We start from the raw sequence: 23,186 nt of genomic DNA on the forward strand, positions 1-23,186 counted from the left end.
CCTAAAACTGCCTAATAATAATAACTTTTACGTTAGTTCAAATGATGTTTAAACAAAAAATCATTATATTTGCACATTATTAAAATTTTATTAAAAATTAGGCAGGCTTAGGTTTGAATAAAGCAACTTTTAAATAAAGCTTAATTTAAGGATTTTATGAATCCAATTATTTATAAATAAAGTAGTGGGTAGCACTTCAATATCAATCTAAATACACATTTTTAGACAAGATTCCAACAGATGGGGCTACTGTTTCAATTACAGGGTTGCCACGGAACCTGGAATTCCTGGAAAAGTCAGGGAATTTAAATATGGGTCTCAAAATCAGGGAATATTCAAAATTAGTCTAAAAATCAGGGGGAAATCGGGACAATTTAAAAATTAGTCTAAAAATCAGGGGGAAATTAAAATTGTCCTAGCTAGGTCTTTTAATCGGATAGATTCGTGCGTGTTCAGTAACCTCAAACCGCTAATCACAATGAAATTTTTAATAACAAACCATTATGTTTAAAAAAATGGTTCTTTGTTAATTTTTTATTATTAATTATCTTCTAATTTAACGACATTACGCTAATTTATATAAACTGCTTTTTGTAAATATCCCTCATATTTTTCCTAACGTTCACAACGTACGTCTTTTAGTACTTAAACTCAACTAATAACGTTCATTTGTACCGTTGGTTTGCGCGTAATAAATATCTAATATTTATTTATTTTAATAGGTTCTTGTTATAACAGGGTTGCCACACGTCAGGGAAATCAGGGAAAAGTCAGGGAATTTCAAAATGGGCCTAAAAAGTCAGGGAAATGTCAGGGAATTTTAAGAAATGGTAAAAATTCAGGGAAAAGTCGGGGAATTCAATTTTATCTGGGCACTTTTTGAAGGTAATTTAACTCTAGATGTATGACAAATTCCACGATTATCATTTATTTCCTTGAATGTTTGGCGAATTTTTTCAACATTGCAATAACCTTTTTACTGAAAAATAAGTCCATCTAAATTTATTAACTTCTGATAAAAGTAAAATGTAAAAAAGTCAGGGAAAATCTCTTAAAATGGTCAGGGAAAACAGGGAATAGTCAGGGAATTTGAATCTGAAAATTTTGTGGCAACCCTGTATAAGGTTTGCCGGTACCTCGTGTTCTTATACTTTTCTTAACTAAATGTCCGTATGTTCGTACGCCCACGAGGTAGCCTTTCCGAGATTTCTTTAGGGGTGACCCCCAGTGGTAGCTTCTGGTATAATCTATCTCCTTGCGCGCTCCGTCTTGAGATTGCGGTCGTGATGAGAGCGTTATGACGGAGAAATATCGCTCCTTCAACCCTCCATCTCTCTCCATGAACGCTCGCTTTCGAGTGACAAATGCGTGGGAGTCTCCTCCTTTCATCCCAGCCAAGCCCCCTTTCTCGTTACTCTTCGGCGTATCTTCCGACGCCATCCCATTTCACCGCCTTTTATCGAAATTGACCCCTGTCCAGGGCATTTCACTTTGCCGTCGTTTAACATTCATCGCCAATTAGGCTGACGATGACTACTACGGAAACCTACCAAATGAATTGAAGATGCTAGTTCTCGGTTTTGCTAATCGGATTTATAGAGGATTGCTATCGCGATATTTTATTAATTTTTAACTCGTATTTGGATACGTTGATCATTGGAAACTAATAGGTTACTAAACTATGATAAATACCAACCAAATAGTAGTTGAATTGCATCGTTTCATACCAATTTCGACCTTTAATTTTTGATAACCTCTATTTTTTTGTACGTTGATCATTGGAAACTAATAGGCTACTAAATTATGATAAATACCAACCAAAAAGTAATTGAATTGAATGGTTTCATACCAATTTCGACCTTAAATTTTTGATAACCTCTATTTTTTGTACGTTGATCATTGGAAACTAATTGGCTACTAAATTATGATAAATACCAACCAAAAAGTAATTGAATTGAATGGTTTCATACCAATTTCGACCTTTAATTTTTGATAACCTCTATTTTTTGTACGTTGATCATTGGAAACTAATAGGTTACTAAACTATGATAAATACCAACCAAAAAGGAATTGGTTTTATACCAATTTCAAATTCAGTTTTATCTGGACACTTTTTTAAGGTATTTTTACTCTAGATCAATGGCAAATTCTGATATTATTAATTGGATCCATAAAAGGTTTTTTAACGTTGAAATAACTTTGTTACTGATATATAATTTGATTAAATTATTTATTAACTTCTGATAAATGTAAAAATTGAAAACTGTATAATTTTGGCCTTAAAAAGTCAGGGAAAAGTCAAGGAATTTGAATCTGAGAATATATTGGCAACTCTGTTTTTCTATGTCACTAGCAGCTAGTGAGATAGCACGCGCTTTAGTCGATAAAGAATTTGGAATTTGAAGTCCACGTGCGACACGCGCGTGACAATAAAGTATTAAAAATTTTAAGCTCGTGACGCCGAGAAAAAAGTTATTTTTTTATTGTTTTTATGGAAACACTTATTATAGATGTCTTGATTATAATTAAGTAATTTTTGTTATAATTTTCAGTGTGTTTCCTTATTTAATTCGTGTGTTTTAATTTTCTTGTAGATTTTGAGCATTCTCTCTTCCATTATGACCGTGATCGAGATTATGAATTGTGCTGGATTTCCTTAATTGGAATTCGGTAAGTCTTTTCACAAGTTATTTTGCATAACGGTAGATCAAAATACTACCCGAATTTCAAAAACAGGAAGTGAATAAAAAATTTAAAATACCTTATTTTATACGCAAACTAAGATTAAAATCTTCGCTTTTTTATTTCAACTGGCGTTGAAACGCAATCGGAATAAGTAAACTAATGATTGTTAATATAAAAATATTTATTACGTTGGCGATTCGGACGCGGAGGGGTTTATTTTTGGGGGCAGGTGAGGTACCCCGGTACTACCTAGTTCCGAATCTATACGCTTATAATAATATACACGCGATATATTTTCCAAAGAGAAACAATTGATTGTAATTTTGGGGACGACTTAGCGCGATTTGAATCTATTGTTATAAGTCGCGGCCGGGTCGCTACCGTCCCAGGCTAGAAGGGACTACGTTTTGTCATCATGCCTATTTACGTCTTCGAACAATACGGCGCGAGTTGAAAGATAAGGTTTTCTTATAAAGTCGTGTTAATATAATCGCTCATTTAATAGGCATTATCAAAAATAGTATTTTGAATTTCTCGCGACTGGAGGGCCGAGCTCGGTTTTTCAATGGACCCGGTGGGGTGGGTGTAAGGGGTTCACCCCGAGAGGAGAGAGGTCCTGGGATATCACGGCGAACAAAGGATCCGAGATCCTCCTAGCACGCTCAATTAGCCCCGCGGCCTGCTTGGTAACGCGCTTTGTACTTAGAAAAACAGTCAAGTCCATAAACTCTATCCCAAGTTCGACTTCCGAAAATCGACGAAATTCCCACCCTTCCGATTCGAGCTTCTCTTTTCTCTTTAATTTTTTTATAATGTTATTATTATCGTACGCCCCTCACTCGGAAGGGGACAGGGGGCTGCCGTTGACACTTCTTGCCCCCCTTCCCGTTTTAAAATATTTGATATTTGAAGTAAGGTCGGGGTACCCGAGAATCTTTAGAACCAAACATGTGGTAACGCTTTACGCCATGCACGCAACCCCGTATTTTTGTCGCCCACGTTTTGGGACCAGATGAGTATTTTGGAAAGAGGGGGGCTTTTCAAGAGGTCAAGTTTATCCAGTCACTGACCTCAATCGTTCTCTGCTTTGTTTTTTCATTTGGGAAATTGAAATGAACGCTACTTTTTATTCTAGTCTTTGACTTAGGCTGTCGAAATAAATATTAACAAATAAATAAATAAATTTTTTTCAAGACGTAATGGCAATAAATGTAAAACTGAATTTTATTATTGAAAGCTGAAGGACACAATTGGGATATAATGTAAAATTCAACGTTCACCTTAATTATTACAATAGTGGAATATTTTTATCTTTAAATAATGAACCTTCGCGTTGAGCCCGTGCAGATTCCAGAAACAATTTTTAATAATTTCCCTTTTTCAATTTAATCGCTTTTAATAATTTTGAAACCTACTATATTCGATGGCTACTTTCCAAATTCTCGCAATTTCGCAGATTAATCACTATAACACTGAAAACATTCACATTTATCCAACTCTAAAAATGTATTTCTGAATATATTTTCTTTGGCAATTCCAAATCAAAGCACACTAAATTACTATAATTAATTTCAGGGTTGTTCAAAATGCAAAATACCATTTAGGAAACTATTTTGCATTTTATATTTTGCATTTTGTGAGTTTGATATGTGAAAAAAAAACATTTTTAAAATGTTTTCAAAATGTTTTTACTCTAGTACCCTCATTGCAGCTCTTGTAGAGAAAGTTTGTCTGCTATTTACTCCCAAGTAATCATAGATGGCGACACTCAGTTACTCACTTACTCACTTACTCAGAAGCAGACGAACATTCGTACAGTGCCACCACTTTATTTCCCACACTGGCTACGAGGATAGTTTTTAAATCTCTACGTAATTATTATTATAATTACTAATTAATAATAATAATGAATTACTAATAATTACAAACTAATTATGTTAACTATTTGAGTGGTAAAAATAAACTGCATTTCTAAAAGCATTTTGAATTTTGAAAAACCATTTTCAAAATGCATTTTGTATTTTGCATTTTGAGTTATGGAGAAAGTATTTTGCACTTTGCTTTTGCATTTTGCGTGAAGCAGAAAGTATTTTGCACTCTACATTTTGCATTTTGAAAAAAAAAAGCATATTGAACAACTCCGTTACATTTTATATTACATCACATTAAATTCTTTGAAACAGTTTTCAAGAAAAATATTTTAAAAATCAATAAAGCAAGAAATATTTAAATCAAATAAATGGGTTATTTTAAAAGAAATAAAAAACTCAACCCTGAGAAATTTCCCAAATACTTGTAAACCTTGTATAAAAAGCGTATTAGGAAATCCAAAATTGTCTTAATAAAGAAGAAATAATTTTATTTCCTTCAATGTCAATTAAATGTCGTCTTCGAATAAATAAGGGGAAAATTACCGCGAGCGTTTTTATTACCGCTTTCGCAGGGACGAACTTGAACTGTGACCCGCGCGGCCACGTTTTCTTTCCCTGTTTCATCGTTTTTCCAATTTCATTGTTTCTAGCTGGCCCGTAAAACGAAAATAAATTTTTGTTGGCAAATATTGTAATTTATTATAAATGGGAAAATGTTTTTTTTTATCATTGCAACGAGGAAATTTTCGGAGGCAAAATATTTCACCTTCGACCTATAATGCCTGAAGCAAAAAATTGACACGAAGGTAAAAATTGAGGTAAATGAGCGCGGTAAATTAAGTATTTGGCATTTTACCCTCGCGTATATTTAATGTTGGGGTTTTTTCGTCCAATTCTTTTGTTTTGAGATTTCTAAAACGTAAGAAAGAGGCTATTTTCTTCAGTGAGTTTGTCGGGGCGAAGGTCTTCCAGCTATAATTGATTTAATGACATTTTCTAAATGAAAACATTTAATTTGTGGAAAAACTTGAGAAACACGAATGCAGGAAATTTTATTGAATTAGTCCTGCGCGTAAAACCATCTGCTATAATTATTTTTACCAGATTCAGTACTTATATACGTTTAGTGGAAGCAAATCAAAATAAATAAAAATTTCGAAAACCATAGGCCTTTCCATAAATTATTACTACGTGCTTTCACTGTCTTTTCTACGTCAATTTCGCTTAGTTAGGCTTAGTGACATCGGAGCTCAAACTGAGTTTAATTTATTTTCGATACTAATTAAATGAATTATTATTGCAATACTCATATCAACTCTGTGAAAGTATTGTTAATACTTAGATATTTACTTTGCTAGTATTTTATGATAAACAACAATCTTTACCGGGTCCATTACTGTGACTGTCAATGAAATGTTAAGCTTTACTTCACAAGGCTATAAACTTTTAAACATCATCGAGACCGTACTAAACTTTTCGCTATTTTAAATATTTAAATCATCTTCTCTTATGACTAGTTAAGTAAACGAAATACTTTTATACTTTAAACATTTGATATAATAAATTTAACAATATCACTTGGATTAATTTTAATCCGTTTTGTAAATACTTACACTCGGTAGCAAAAACAGTTTTGCTTCCCTCTCTTACCGTAACGAACATTTTTGTCTGTCGATTTGCAATGAATTAATCTTATAAGGAGAGTACCCGAGGTGTTTATTGCCGATTTTGTTCAAAGTCGGGCGTAATGTAAACCTATATGAGATATGAAATTTCCAAAAAAGAAAACGTTGCACTAGTCATTCGATTTGCCATGGCAACCGAAAATGTTTTTGAACACAACAAAAAATTTCCATTTAAAAAAGCATGGGATTTTCTTGGTTTCACGAAATTTTTTAAAAAATTTAAAATCACGAAATAAGTAACTTGGACCACATTTAGGTAAATTTCATCAAGTTTGGGTAAATTGGAACATTTTTGGGGTAAAATAAGGAAAAAAATCTTAGTTTTGTTTTAAGTGGTCAAAAACATTTTCGGTTGCCATGGCAAATCGAACGGGTAGTGCAACGTCTGGATGCATTTTTACCATATCAACTGATATGATAAGATCTGAACGTTAATGCGAATAATTTGAAACCTGAATTATCACCAGCACTATCTTTAAAAAAGTTTACGCTAGTGAAAAGGATTATTTGGCTAATCAGTAGCTTAGACAAGTGACATAATTCTCAGTGTATATGGTAGGTTTGGAAAAATAACCATAATATATTAAAACCAAAATGTCCCAAGAATAACAGACTGTGCTCCGTGATTCCCGGAAGCAAAACCACGCCCCCCGCCTTCCCCGCTTTCTTCAAAAGAAAATGTCACCTTAGAACTTGATTCAAAAATAATGCTATATTTTTATAATACTAAAATTAAAACCTCCGTTATTTATGAAGCCATAGGAATGAGCGCATTTTACGGTTCATAGTCTCGTTTGATTGTAAATTTTTAAAATAATACGTAATTTCAAGTAGTGTTGACCTCAAAATAGCCAAAAGAGTTCGTGAGAAAGTACGTTCTATAAGATATAAAAATGCCAAGTGTCATCATTTCGCGAATTATAAATAAAGAACCATATATAAAGAGAGCAATTGTACAATTACATCGACTAAGAAAATTAGCGATTGTCCGAAAACTGGCCAAAATAATGGGGCGCATTTTCGACTGCTTTCTCATGATCCTACCCGAAAATATCTGCCCCCGAAGCAGCCGCGAACAATATAATTTTGGCAACAATTTCGCCTCGAAAACGAAGTGCTCAACCAGTACGGTCGCCGATGTCGTGGGACAAACTTGAACCGCGGAAAAATAAAGACCTTAAGAGATTTTTATAAAGGTCCTCCCAATTTATTTTATATTTTTCTTACCGTATATAATCTATAGACTTTTCTGTTATTACGTTTATAATTTATATTAGGAGCCAGGGCCCCAGGGGCATTATATATTCAATGGACATTTTAAGGGCTTTATAATGTAGATTGAAGTAACCCGGTTTTTCCGCCTTAAGTTAGACCTTAACTCGTCGTCTGGTTAGTTTTCGAGAACAAAAACTTTTGGAGATCAACCTTACCTGGCGGTATTTCTGGCAAACCTGAGAAACCGTAGACAGTTATCGATGATTTTTCAAATAAAGCTAAATTAATTTAATTAATGATAATCAACTACTATTAATGCCTTTAAATCGTTCCCTACACTAACTATTACCGTTAACCTCAAGTTTTTATGGAAGGGGAAACCGAAGAGGTCGAGGGAAAACCCCTTTTACCAGTGGGGAGATAACTTTCAAACTCAACGCGTGAGTGGTTCGAAGTTTTCACCCAGTGCCACAAGCTAGGTTCGAACCCGGCCTCTCTTGCTGCGAGGTGAAAGGGCTAACCATAATAGGCTGGGTATTATTAAGAACGTATCCGCCTTCGAGGCTAGCTAGCATGATCGTTTCCAAATAGATATTTCTACTTTTTATTGCTATAATTTCAGATAAACATTCTATTTTGCTCGTAAGTCACAAGAAGTACACCCAGTTTTAGTTTTTGTGGAAAAACCTCTATTTTCTTAATTATACAGGGTTGCGACACGTCAGGGAAAGTCGGGGAATTTAAAAATGGGCCTAAAAAGTCGGAAAATTCCGCTTAAAGGGAATATAACCTCAAGTCGTTTTTTATGTTTTTCATGTAATTAATTTTGGCGGGAAGTCACTAAACAGCGCCAAAAATATCTAAGGGAGCGGGAAATGGTCGAAGTTTGGTATTCCACACCTAAAACCTGAGGTTATATTCCCTTTAATATTGACACTTTTTTAAGCTAATTTTACTTTAGATCTATGGCAAATTCTGCTATTATTATTTAGATCCTTGAAAGGTTTTTTAACGTTGAAATAACTTTGTACTGAAATATTAATCGATTAAATTTATTAACTTCTGATATTTTGGCCTTAAAAAAGCAGTTAAAATAACTTAAAATGGTCAGGGAATTTGAATCTGATAATATTGTGGCAACTGTTATATATCGACTTGGAGAACTTCCTTTAATTATTGAGAAAACGGGTATAAAAAGTGAAATTGAATTAATTTAGTTTACGCAACTGTAATTAAATCTTTTATTTTTTGCTTTATAACAAATAGTTAAATAGTTGGTATTAAGTATTAAAGCAATTCGTACGTTTTTGATTAGTGTTAAACATTAAAATAATAAATCAGTGAAATTAGCGTTTTGTCGTACAATCAATATTCTAGTATAATGCCGAAATAACGGCTAAAAATAAAATACTTCTTTAATTATTTTTATTTTTCTGTAAGACTTTGCAGGCCTAACTAGGTTCGTTGCCGTGAGAATATATAAAATTTTATCTCTGAATAGAAGCTTCTTCCTGGCTTTTTTTTGGAAGAATAGAAAAATATGAAAAACACGACCGCAATTTGTTAAAAGTTCCACCCACGACGTCTCCACTGTCGCAACGCTAGACTGATTCCAACCCCCTCCCCCTCCCCTTCTTAACAAGCCTTGTGAGACGAAAAATTCATTTGAGGTGAAATGTTATGAAACCGTAAATTAAAAGTAATTTTAACGTACAAAAAGAACAAGGAATACAATATTTTTATTATTATTATCTCAGCGTTGGAGCTTGATTCCGGTTATGAATCTTTTTAATAAAGATTTCGTGAATCATGCGTCCATCCACAAAAGAACGAAAGTTTATTTTATTTCGTGTATATCTTTGGTGTGAATCTTATTCGTGTTTTTTAGGGGGGGGGGGGGGGGGGAACGCTAGTAAAAATAGTCCCAGAACGACTTTTTATTTGACAAAAACGTTCACTTTCCTCTATCGATTGAAGTGGGAATTTATATCTAGTATTTTATCGCGTAGCATTCGGTCGCTCTCCGTTGCCGAAGATGTGGAAATATGGCTTTTTGTACTTGCAGGTTTCGAAATGTTGTTGGTTTCCTTTCTCGCGGCGCATTAATACGTCGTTTTGTATGTTACGCTTCTCTGAATTTGACAGATTTTTCTATTGCATCTAAAAAAATTAAAACATTTATTCTTTTGGGTGAAATTTAGATTTTTAACTTGCGCCTTCTATTTCGTTATCTTTGTGGTATGTTTATGATTTGGAACCAAATCTCTTTCGAAAAAACTGATTAATTATATAAGGATTAGATAAGAACTCTAATGTTCGTTTTAGTACTGAATTTAACCGCTATATGGCAGTAAATGGTCAAAATTGTAAAACTGTCTTTAAACTGGTTAAATATTTTAATAAAATTAAGTTAGTGATATTTACAGGTATACCTCGTCTAGGAATGGTTTTGATGGGTTGAAATTTTTTCCTATTCGCCTCCGTTCTGGTTAGAGGGGTTTTCCCCTGAGCTCTTCGGTTTCCCCTGTCCAGAAAAACTTGCAGAGGTTAACGGTAATAGTTAGTGTAGGGAGCTGTTGGCTCGCGTGGCATGAAGGGCTCGCCTCTACCCTCCTACGCATTGTAACCCGGCCACCTGAATTAATGGCTTCAAAAGTCGCTCGATGACTTAATTAGGCCTAAGGTGGTGCCTTGGGTATTAGCCTAGCTGATTATTATTATTATTATTATTATTATTAAATCGCTTCACCCTGGTTCGCTTATAGCCAAGGCTTAATGTAATTTCAAATTTATGAACAGAATTTTGAAAATACTAAAATGTATCCCAAAACAATTAGTTAATCATGTTTACTATACATACCGTAATAATATTTGATATATTTTAGAATTTAATTCCCAATATTTTGGAAAATACGAGCAATTTGCCTTGTCGTTTCGGAAGTGATTCTAAGCGAACCGACTTGAACGAGTTTCTTCCCGAACCAACACGAAGCGATTTCTCACGCTGGTTTGGAAAAATAGTTATCTAATACGAATATAATCAGCTAGGCTAATACCCAAGGCACCATTAATTCAGGTGGCCGGGTTACATTGCGTAGGAGGGTGGTGGCAAGTCCCGCATGTCTTGAAAATTTCAGGGGTAAGTGTGAAGCTGGCTTTATATTGGTGTCCGTCTTGTTTTATTACCTCGTGTTCTTTAACGGCTGGATAGCGAGTCGAAGGTGTTGGAACGTCTTGAATGATAACTCTAGATGGCAGCAGTGTCGGTGGCACTGTCTTGACGACTGACTTTTGGCTTCCCGCTTTGTTCCGTCAACCAGACATATTTATGTCCGAAGAAACGCAGTCGTAGGGCCGACAAAAAGGTGACTGGTCCAGTTCCGGTCGGTTGGCTCGTCGCCTCGTAAAACAGGGACAGAAACCTTTTCTTTCACGTCGACCTTTCGCGCAAACAAAAATGCCCATTTTCGTTGGATGTGTTTCCATAGAAATTGAATATTTGTATAAATAAATTAAATAGTAAGAATTCTCCCTTTGACGCTTTCAATTTGTCATTTAACATTTTGCAAGAGAGCTATAAAGAAATAATAACGCAATTTTATTATCCCGGTTATTAACCACGACGATAATTTCAATGAAATACTAAAGTATGAATAATATTTCTTACGATATAGGACAATGGCGAAACGTGTAGTGTCGTAATTAGATAATACGCAGGGCCCCCAAAGGTCCTATAATTCCTATAACATCCTATATTTATAGCAAAATCCCCAAAAAGTCCTATAAAATCCTATATTTTTGATATTTTGCCCATTTCAATTCCCGCCACTCAGTTAAATTGTTAGATTTAGCTAAAGGATAAATTCCAATACAAAGTTATTCTATTCTATACTTTTTTTATTGTTAACATGGTTAGCTACTAGTATATTTTTGTGATGAAATGGTTAAATTGTTTCTATTTTTAAGTGAAAACCTAAGATTTATTTCACTAAATATAGATTTAGTTTTTTTTTGTAATGGAATAGCATATATAAGCCTATAAAATCCTTTAATTTTAAATAAATAAGATTATATTTAAAAAAAATAGGAAATTTTTAAGACTATTTGTCCTAAAAAATTTAAAATTTGATTGAAAGCGGTGTGAAATCTGCGTCCAGACGTCATTAATTTATTTTCCTCTCGCTACAGAATAGTTCTTTTGTTATTAGAATCGTTTTTCGGATTTTTTTGACATTGGCGAATCTCCTCTTTTAATTAATTTTCGGGGTCTTTTTTGTGAGTCACTCTGGGGCGCTAAGATCTTGTTAAAACTCGCCCCACCCTCCCCCTGTTTTCCCATTATTTCGGTTATTTTTTGTGTGAAAATGGGAAAAATTGGACATGGAGAGTAAAAATGATTTACCGCGCTCTACCACGCCTACTCTCTTTTTTATACGATCGCCAGTTCTTTGTGAAATAAGTATTTTTCTGTGGCATGTCTATGTTTTTACCCCCCACAACCTCTTTCCAGCCCCCCCCCCCCTTTCGGGATATCGTGGGAAACTTTCCCTTTTGAAAGATGTCGCGTTTATAAAACGAAAATTGAAAGTGAATTTACCTCTAATTAAAATGAAAATTTATAATGCAGGGTGATCAGGGAAAATATTACCCGGGAATCTTATAGAATAAATAGAGAATTTAAAGGCAAATTATAGGAATATATAGAAAACAAAATAGGCAAAATAAAATAAAGAGGGAAAATAATAAGCAATTAAAATAAAGGGTAATATAGGGAAAATAATTCAAATAAAGGGAAATGTAAGTAAAATAATAAGCCGAATAAAGAGTAATATAGGGAAAATAAGGCAAATAAAGGGTAATATAGGGAAAATAATAAGACAAATAAAGGGTAATATAGGGAAAGTAATAAGCATTTAAAATTAAGGGTAACATAGGCAAAATAATAAGCAAGTAAAATTAAGGGAAAGTAATAATCCTAATACAGGGAAATTTAGGTAAAATAAGCCAAATAAAGGGTAATATAGGGAAAATAAGCCAAATAAAAGGAAATGTAGGGAAAATAAGCCAAATAAAAGGAAATGTAGGGAAAATAAGCCAAAAACGGAAATATATGGAAAATAATAATCAAAATAAAGGGAAATATAGGGAAAATAAGCCTAAAGGGGAAATGTAGGTAAAATAAGCCAAATAAAGGGAAATGTAGGGAAAACAATAAGCAAAATGTTTTTTTATGGGAAAATAAAGTATATTTTGTCCAAGGCAGCTTCAATCAATTTAATTTAAAATATCTACAATTAATAGAAAATAGGTTAAATTAGATAAATTTAAAGAAAGATTTTAAAATGTAATAAATATGATAATATACTGCTTCGTTTAACTACTTTTGGTTGCATTTATTGTGGCTTTTAACTTGCCAACTTTTAACTTTAAGAAAAATATGAAAGTTTAATAAAATTACGTAGCTTTTTATAAATTTGTTACAGTAACGTTACTGACCCCAACAATAACATCTAGCCATGACAAAGCGTAATAAACCACTTCTAATAACATCCGACCTTTGATGCCATCTTTAAAGGTGATAAAATACGAGAGGTCGGGGATGGTTAACTTTTATTCAATAGATAAAGCTCTCAAAATTATTCGCAAAATGTTTGGATCGAGTAATATATATTTCTGTATTATCCGTTTGTTTTTTTGATAAATTCGTAAAATTTTACGAAAAATACATGTTTTTTAATCATTTTCCGAAATATTAAAGGGAATATAACCCGCAAAGCCATCTTTACGGAAGACCCCTTCAATTTTTAAAATTTCCAAAGGCAAGAGTGGCCAGAACTGTAAACGTTGGTGTTCCACACTAAATACCTGAGGTTATATTCCCTTTAACCGGAAAATTTCTTTGTTTACATTTTTTCCCGAAAAAATTCAATTTAAACATGGATAATGATTAACCGTCCCCGACCTCTATAAAATACGGTCATAAAAATTATAGAATGCGATTTTATTTTTTGGCGGTATATTTTGAAAATTTCCCACTCTAGAAACCGCGACAGCAAAGTATCTAATTAGGGTTGTTAATTTTCCGGAAAAATAAAATGCGGAAAAATTTCCAGAAAATTTTCCGAATTGCGGAAAATTTTCCGCAAATCGGAAAAATAAAAAATTTAAACATAAATTACTTTTCAAGGGTTTTTAATGTTTTAAACTTTTTATCGATTTAAAATGACTAATATCAGTAAACATACTACACAACATTAATAGTGTTACATTGTTGACCAGTTTAAACTAGTCTATAGGTTTAGTTTCACTTTTAGATTAGAAAAAATGAGGTGAAAATGCCGCTTTATTTAAATTTGCAAACAATATTCTAGACGAATCATGGAATGAAAACGTTTTTAATATTTTTCGGAAAAATACGGAATATTTTCCGGAAAAAAAGGCCTCGGTAATTTTCCGCGGAAAATTTTCCGACTTACAACACTATATCTAATTAACAAAGAGCGATTGAAATTCCCCGCGACAAACTAGCCAAGATATTTGTCTGTCTTTCGGCGAATAATTGACTTTTAAATCCGCGATCAACTCCCCCAAAGTGAAGTGCGCCGTGACAACGCGAGGGCGGAACCGCAATTTTCCAATCTGTTGCTTCGCCCGTCCTTTGACTTCGCCTACGAATAATATCTGTCGCGCGGTTTGTCGAGAAAACCCTTAGTATGCGGATAAACACGCTACGATAAATACCACACCAATTTATTCAAGCTACGTTCACACATTCGCCGAAAGCCGCCAAGGCCGAGAAGGGAATCAAACCCGACATACTCTCCAAGATTTTACCTGCAACGACCAAAAACCGTAAATATCATCGAGCGAAACTAAACGAGGCAATTTGAACACGCTTAAGGTGCAGTCATTTACATAATTTACTTAAAAACATAACCAAAAAAATCAACCCGGTTTCAATCATTTCGTGAGATAGAACTGAGGTCACCTACAAATCCACCAGCCTCGAGAAACGTACAAATTTTGTATTGAATCATTGAATCACCATTTGTATATAATAATAATAATAATAATAATAATAATAATAATAATAAAATGCGATGTTTATAACGTGCATTGGGTTCGATCCTAGCGTGTGGCACTTTGGGGCAACAAACACAGCACTGCCCACACAAGGAGAACGCAACCCGCCAAAAGTCGTGCATTTTCTTGCGTACAGTTTTCATTGGTTAGACGCTTTAGCGCCTGCTGCCGTCGGAAAGGGGAAAATTCGGAAATTGTCTTCCCCCTTTCCGTATAACGCTCAGCGTAAAGGCTCTTCCAATGAAATTTGTACACAACACCGCGTTAGAGTGTTTAAAGGCTAGCTGCATTCTCCTTGTGTTTGTTGCTCCTAGGTGGCAGTGTCTGAAAACTCGAAACAACTCTTTCTGCGTTGAGTTTGCAAGTTCTCTCCCCACTGGTTGAAAGTGGTTTTCCCTCGAGTTCTTCGGTTTCCCCTTCCATAAAAACTTGTTGAGGTTAACGGTAATAGTTAGTGTAGGGAGCTGTTGCCTCGCGTGTCATGAAGGGCCTGCCACCACCCTCCTACGCGTTGTAACCCGGCCACCTGAATTAATGGCTTAAAAAGTCGCTTGATGGCTTAGGCTTAAGGTGGTGCCTTGAGTATTAGCCTAGCTGATTATTTTAATTATTATAACCGCTAGCGTCCCAACACTCACTATTGTTTAAAAACCTTTGCAAGTTTTTATGGAAAGAGGAAACCAAATAACTCAGGGGAATACCCCTTTTACACACGGAGAGAGAACTTGCAAACTCAACTCGGAAGGAGCTGTTCCGAGTTTTCATTCCAAAGCTGGCATCGAACCAGGGTTGGCAATTTTTTGATTTGTTTAAAAAAATTAAATAGATTTTTTTTATTTAAATCGGATTTTTATTGATTTTTTTGATTTTAATTAAAATTTCAAAGTTTTATATAATTTAATATCATAATTTTACCTAAAACAAATATGTTTTAATTTTAAAAGACTAATATGTATAATGAATATATGAAATTTAAGCTAATAATCATATATAAGTTTCTATTTTTTAAAACTTATTTTGGTACAAAACAAATTCGGCGGAATCTCCACCCACAGGTAGAATCCAATGCAACATTAGGGGGAAGTACAAGAAAGATTATATTTAAACCTAATTTAAAGCAATTGGCGAGGTTTTTTCTTTTTCAAAAATACTATATAAAATTGATTTATATCAATGGTTTTAAAAAAAAAACATTTTTAAATATTAATAATATGAATATTATATTTTAAAATCAAGTTGATTTAAATCAGCCAACCCTGCATCGAACACGGGCTCCTCTTGCTGCGAGGCGAAAGTGCTGACCACTCTGCCACCTACCTTTGCGCGGGCTTCAAGACGTCAGTTTCAGATACTGGGCTGATTTAATTTCGTTTAGCGTGAAGGATCTTACTGTTAAATTTTGCTTCTTTGATTTAGCGAGTCTCAATTTCTTGTAAGTTTAGTCCTAAGGTGGTGCCTCGGGTATTAGGCTAGCTCGGCTGCCCCATGGCAAAACCTTATAACCAACAAATTTTTGAAAAATTAGATTTTTACGCATCAGTATTACTAAGGCATGCACAAAAGTACTGTAAAAGTTTGAGGTAAAAGTCACAAATATTTAACTATTTATGACCTAAAAAATGGTTTTGGATTTTAGAATTTTAGCATTAAAAACCACGTTAAAATTTTATAACTTAGCTTTTGAAAAAGTCAAATGTCTCAAAATTACGTTCGTGTCGGTTTAAAGGTTTTGCCATGGGACAGCCGAGCTGATTATTATTATTAGTAGTTTTATTAATTTTTAATCATTTGTAATTGGGATGACCAAGTTTCCCAACCAAGGATCAACTTTTCCGATTAGTTAAAAATCGGGTAATGTGAACGTATCCGTACGTAAATTTCGTCTATTGTTTTAAATTCATTATTGTCACGACTTCGTAGCGAGAAAAGTGTCGTTTTTTCTTAAACCGAGGGTTTACATTTTTACTTCATTAAAAATAAAAAAATACTCCCCGGATTTGGTTAAAAAATGCATGGATGATTTTTGAGACTTCACTTTATCGGCTGCTACGAAATAGTCATTCGCAGAAGGAGACATCGCCGTCCTTCATTTTTAAAAGCGCTGCCAGTTTTCTCCCCTTTTGGGATTGTTCACAAATAACGCCCGCCAATTTCATAACAAAACCAAAATGATCAATTAATAGAAATTACAGTCGCAACTGAGTACTTATTTTTCTAATAATGTATTATTATATTAATAATTCATGTTCATTCAGTATTAACTAAATTAATTAATAATATATTTTAATATAATTTTAATATATTAATAATTCATGTTCATTCAGTATTAACTAAATTAATTAATAATATATTTTAATATAATTTTAATATATTAATAATTAATGTTCATTCAGTATTAAATAAATTGATTAATAATATATTTTAATATAATTTTAATATATTAATAATTAATAAAATTTAATGCAGTTTTAACTTAATTAATTAATATATTTTAATATAATAATAATTAATAAGTAATGTAATTTAATGCAGTTTTAACTTAATTAATTAATATATTTTAATATAATAATAATTAATAAGTAATGTAATTTAATGCAGTTTTAACTAAATTAGTTAATAATATATTTTAATGTAATTTTAATATATAATTTGTTATCTAATAGCAAAATTAGGAATAAATAAATGGGGATTATATTAAGATTTACGTTGTTGTAATAATAATAAAGTATTAAATACTTTATTATTAAAACATTAAATACTTTATTATTAAAATATTAAATACTTTATTATTAAAATATTAACTACTTTATTATTAAAATATTAAATACTTTATTATTAAAATATTAAATACTTTATTATTAAAATATTAAATACTTTATTATTAAAATATTAAATACTTTATTATTAAAATATTAAATACTTTATTATTAAAATATTAAATACTTTATTATTAAAATATTAAATACTTTATTATTAAAATATTAAATACTTTATTATTAAAATATTAAATACTTTATTATTAAAATATTAACTACTTTATTATTAAAATATTAAATGCTTTATTATTAAAATATTAAATGCTTTATTTTTAAAATATTAAATACTTTATTATTAAAATATTAAATGCTTTATTATTAAAATTTTACATGCTTTATTATTAAAATTTTAAATACTTTATTATTAAAATATTAAATACTTTATTGAATAATTATTTAATATTTTAATCTTAAATAATTATTTAATATTTTAAAATTGAATAATTATTTTATATTTTAATCTTGAATAATTATTTAATATTTTAATCTTGAATAATTATTTAATACTTTAAAATTGAATTATTATTTAATATTCTAAAATTGAATAATTATTTAATATTTTAACATAACGCCAAAATTAATATGATTAATAATGAAAGTATTTTGCGGACAGCCCCGTTTTCGGCCGTCTTCATTATTATAAGAAAAACGTTTGTTTTAGTAAAAATGGGAGGAAGACGTTGGTCGCTCGTGAAGTGGAACTTATGCCGTCGAGATTTGGCGAGAGGCCGCGCGCGATAAGGATCTGCTCTTTCGGTTGGTGTTAATTAAGAATATCCTCCCTGATCCCCGGCTTTTCTACAAATATTTTTTATTTCTCTTCGTTTCGGTTTCGAGCCAATTCGGAGGTTTTCTGTCTTTTGTTTATCTGACGTTGCGGTTCGAAAAACTTTTTGATATCGTTCACCTTTCCGCTTATATCGTAAATGGGAAAACGCCCTCGCTTTGCTAGAACATCCAACAATTTTTAAGTACTTGTTCTTATCGCCGGGGCTTAACTAGCTTCCTTTTAACACCCCACTTGGATACGCGTTGGGCGTTTAACTATAGGTACGTACTTCAATTTTAAGTGTTTAATGTTCGTTCTAAATTAAAAAATTAATGGTACTTTAATTCTTTAAAAATAATGGAATTTTATCATTTTATTTGGCGCTAGATGGCGATTTTTTCTTGATCGTGTCATTTGGAAACATTTACTTGATTCACGAAGCTATCGCTCGATAAAATAACAGGGTTGCCAGAAACCTGGGATTCCTGGAAAATACATTGAATTTAAAAATCGAGAAAAGTCAGTGAATTTGAACATGAAAAAACTTTGACAACTATGAATAAATTAAATCTATTAGCATTAGGGATGCACCGATATTAACAAAGTTATCTATCATAACAGTAGTGTATATGATAAAATCATTGTAAAAGGTGGTTCAGTACACTGTCATACCATTTTATACTTATTTTTCACGAAAAACGTTTTGCAAGAGCATATCCGAATGTTTTTTTTTTTCATTTTACGTGATACATATTTTCTATCACAAATCGTATATCGTTGTTTTTTATTTGTTACACTCGTAACCCCCTGTCTAAAAAAAGGTGTGATCTAGCTTCCGAAGTCTGGCGCGGCCAATCAAATAAAATATTATCATTAGTTAGTTAATCGATAATTTTCTTATTTTTAAATGTTTTTCTGAAAATATTTTTATAATACCGGTATTAGAAAAATGGGCCGATATATCGGTTACCAACATATCGGTGCATCCCTAATTAGAATAAGTGAGTGGAGTCCGTTTTACGTTCCAATGCGATAATTCATCATTATCAAATTTTATCTACGTATTTTGTGATAATTTTTCCGTGATTTCGCTTGAGGCATTTCCAGTGATTCACTGTAAAATATCTCCTGGGGCTAAAAAATATGGCATCCCCAATTATTCCAAAAGATATTGTCCTCGGTCAAAACACTTGGAACGTAAGACATAGAGAACCGGAAGCTCTGTTGTAGTGTCACAGACACGACAAACATTTCAATATTTTTCCCACATTTTCGCCTCGCCTTTCATAAATGTTTCTCCCCGAAACGTTAATTAATTTTTGGCGCTGTACGCTGATACTGTAAATATAGCTAAGCTTTTTTGTCTATGAGCTCGTAATCGCGAAAACGCATCAAAATGGCCCTTGGCGAATTTATATATTCCAAAAAGTATAAAATGGCTGACGGGCTTAAAATCGGAAGTCAAAAATCATCTTCGGTCATGAAACTTACACATTTTTATATTAAAATATAAACGTGGGAAAATTGTCATAATAATATTTTTGCTTGTTAGCAGAAGTATATAATATCGCTCTTACGGGAGAAGTATCCATTACGCTATACTGCTGTTGTCTTTCTCTTGAAACATGTAATTTCGTATAGGCTACCGTTGCTTTTTCAAAGAACGTTAACGAAAACAAATACAGTACAACGGGAAAAATATCCTTACGCTGTAAATAGCTGTACACTTTTCTCGGGAGATAGTCACTTACGCTTTTATCAATAAATTTGTAATTTGCTTCTATAAATATTCTGAAATGTTATGTTTTTTAAATATAAAAATTAAAATGATTACAATTTTTATAGATGCATACTTTTTCAAAAAGTAAGCTGAAATATTTTATTTTTTAATTGATATATTTACTCTGAATACAATTTTTATACATGCATACTTATCTCGTAAGAATTATTATACACTTTGGTATTTATCAATATAATTGTAATTTAATTTTAAAAAATATTCTAAAATATTAAATGGAATAATTAAGACGAATACGATTTTTATAGACGACGAAAATGAAAAAAAAATATTTTCCGGTTTATTTGGGATATATTTTACGAGCTTATTGTATTTTTCACTCTTTATTTTTTGGTAAAATTTACTTTGTTTGTCTATACATTAAAAGGCAACGAACTTTTTGACACGACAAATTTATTATTTTATTGAACATTTTTTTTCTGTTGCTTTTCTCCCGCGGCATAAATATAATAGTGAGCGAATACACATAGAAAATATACTGGAGGAATAGCAACCCGACCAATTTCTATTCTGATAACGTTACGCAGGGCTGCCACATTGCAAGGAAATATCATAAAATTGAAAAAAAAGCCTTAAACGTCAGAAATGCTTTAGGAAATTTGAAACTAAGCCTTAAACGTCAGCGAAAGGCTATGAAATTTTTAATTTAGCCTAAAACGTCAGCGAAACGGTAGGGAATTTTAAATTAAGCCTAAAACGTCAGTTAAACGGTAGGGAATTTTAAATTAAGCCTAAAACGTCAGCGAAAAGGTAGGGAATTTGAAATTTAGCCAAAATCAACAGCGAAAGGCTAGGAAATTTTAAATTAAGTCTAAAACGTCAGCGAAAGGCTAGGAAATTGGAAATTAAGTCTTAAATGTCAGTGAAATGCTAAGAAATTTGAAATTAAGCTTTAAACGTTAGGGTAAATGTGGGGTAATTTGAAAATAAGCCTTAAATGGTAGGGGAAATTTAAATTTACCAGATAATTAATTTGGTAATCCAGGACTCCTTAAGATATGTAATTTAATAATTAAGGATTTCTTAAGAGATTTAATTTAATAATCAAAGACTTCATTTAATTAATATTGAAATTTTTGAAGGTTATTTAAATAAACTGTTTTGTGATAAATTCGGTTATTATTTAATTATTATTAGTAAATTAATTCACTTCTGATAAAAGTAAAAATATAATTTAAAAAACTATATACATTTTATAGTCTCTATTCCACTAATTTATTTTCTATGTAAAAAAACGTAGTAAAACTAGATATTTTTTATTATTATTGTTGGTAATGCGTGCGTGAGAATGGAGCGTCGCTCAGCGGCCAATAAAAATTATCCAACAAAGAATACTCGGGCCTAACAAAGGACGGATAATCGCGCCAAATTTACAATTTTTCCCACTTATATCGTCAAAATAAAAATGAGAAAAGATTTTTAAAAATAAGTAGTCATTTTTGAAGCCCGCGGGGGGAGATAGGAGTGTGAGGGGGGGGGGGCAAATTTCGTGATAGACGAAATAAGAAATAAAGAACTACTTTAGCCTTTACACCTCACATTGTTCAACATTCATATTCAACTCGGTATTATTTTATATACAGACTGTACCTTTTTTAATCCCCTCAATAGCACTCCCATGTTATCCTTTACGCGGCAATTTCTAGAAATTGGGGAAACTTAAGTTAAAAAAAATCATTTAAAGGGGCATGGGAAGGTTTACGATGGGCGGTGCTAACCGTACAATACGGACCAAAGGTGGGGTATGTACCAAAAGTAATCGTTAGTTTTATAAGAAGCTATTGTTGGGGGAGGGGGGGTAAGATTGAAGAATTGGCCCCGGGTGGGGGCGAACCAATGTCGGGGGTCACAGACGGTCCGTGGCCCGTAACGTCGCTACCGCGGCTCCCTCTACCTTCAGTTTCCGCTACTGTTTCTTTCGGTTTTGTTTCAATTCGTGGTCTTTTAGCGTCGATCCCCTTTCGACCCCCCGCCGTGTTTGGAAGCTCATCGGCCGATGGTGGTTCCCCCAAGACATCGGTTAAAGTTGGACGATAACTGGCGCTGGCTGGTCGGCCAACGAGGAGGTGTACCCGCGGTTGTCGATCGTCCTACCCCGTTACCACGCGCGCCGTATTAAATTTGGCTTATTTAAAGATATCGCAACGAAATTTATTATTAAAATAATTTATTAGTCTATTTCATTCATTTGTAAATTTGCTTTATTAAGCTAAATTTATTTAAACGCTGGTGTGTGTTTTGTTTATCAACGACTAATTTGGATTATTTCGATCATTTGCGTCGTTTTTTGGGGTGAGTTTTTATAGAGTTTTACTTATTTCATTTATATTTATTGGTGAGGTTGTTATGACAAGCTTATGAAGTTCATGAATTCGCCGTAATCTAACTTGGCGCGGCGTAATTTCCGTGTAAAAATGGCGAGGATTCTCCTTTGGCAGCAAATGTTTGTTCGAAACCATGGCATATTAATAATTTAATCGCTTTAATAATCCTGATTGACGCATACTTCCACGAAATAATGACAAATTATCGAATCGGAAGCTAAAATTTACTATTATTTTAAACGTAAAATGGTAGTAATAATGTTAAGAGGTAAACTTGTCCTCAGTAGCTGAAGGATATTTTTTAGTCTATGTATACGTTGTTTCAACGTATGTCGTGTGGCGGAATAGTTAGAACCTTCACTTCGCAAGAGGAGCCAAGTTCGATGCCAGTTTGTGGCAATTAATGTAAACTCGGAACAACTCCTTCTGCGTTGAGTTTGCAAGTTCTCTCCCCACCTGAATTAAAGGCATTAAAAGTCGCTTGATGACTTAGGGTATTAGCCTAGCGGATTATTTTAATTATTATTACCTCTAGCGTCCCTAAGGTGTTGCCTTGGGTATTAGCCTAGCTGATTATTACTATCCAACGACAAATCCCAGGACCTATTGTATTGTAATAGCTCACAAGCTCAAATACGACTTCAAACAAATATATAATATGACGAACAATCAGAAAGTAATTGAAAATCTTTTGATTAAATGAAAAGAAGCCTTGTTAATTTTAAGATATTTGTCCGGTTCTGTTATGTTAGCCATTTATTCAATCATCACTGCTCTAAGTAAATACCTTTATATGAAAATGTTTGAATATCTATTTGATCGTAGTTCACTCCGTAACTTTGTAATAATAATAATAAGCTATGTTCATAACCTGCATTGCAACAGCGATACAGTGGAATTGCAACCGCGTGGGAGGGCTGTGGCTAGCCTTGCGACAGAC

At 32.7% G+C, this 23,186-nt stretch overlaps 1 protein-coding gene across 3 annotated transcripts in view; it reads left to right on the top strand.

The window, feature by feature from the left end:
- Positions 1–23,186, top strand: part of LOC149925009 (zinc finger protein castor homolog 1-like) — a 184,019-nt gene that overhangs the window by 113,097 nt on the left and 47,736 nt on the right. For all 3 annotated transcript variants that reach the window (XM_090161350.1, XM_090161349.1, XM_090161352.1), the window contains one exon: positions 2,595–2,670. The gene's annotated coding sequence lies outside the window, so the exon portion shown is untranslated. The remainder of the gene's footprint in view (positions 1–2,594; positions 2,671–23,186) is intronic.

Source organism: Leiobunum rupestre, chromosome 10 (genome assembly GCF_980474605.1).
Source record: "Leiobunum rupestre chromosome 10, qqLeiRupe1.1.hap1, whole genome shotgun sequence".
Taxonomy (NCBI): domain Eukaryota; kingdom Metazoa; phylum Arthropoda; class Arachnida; order Opiliones; family Sclerosomatidae; genus Leiobunum; species Leiobunum rupestre.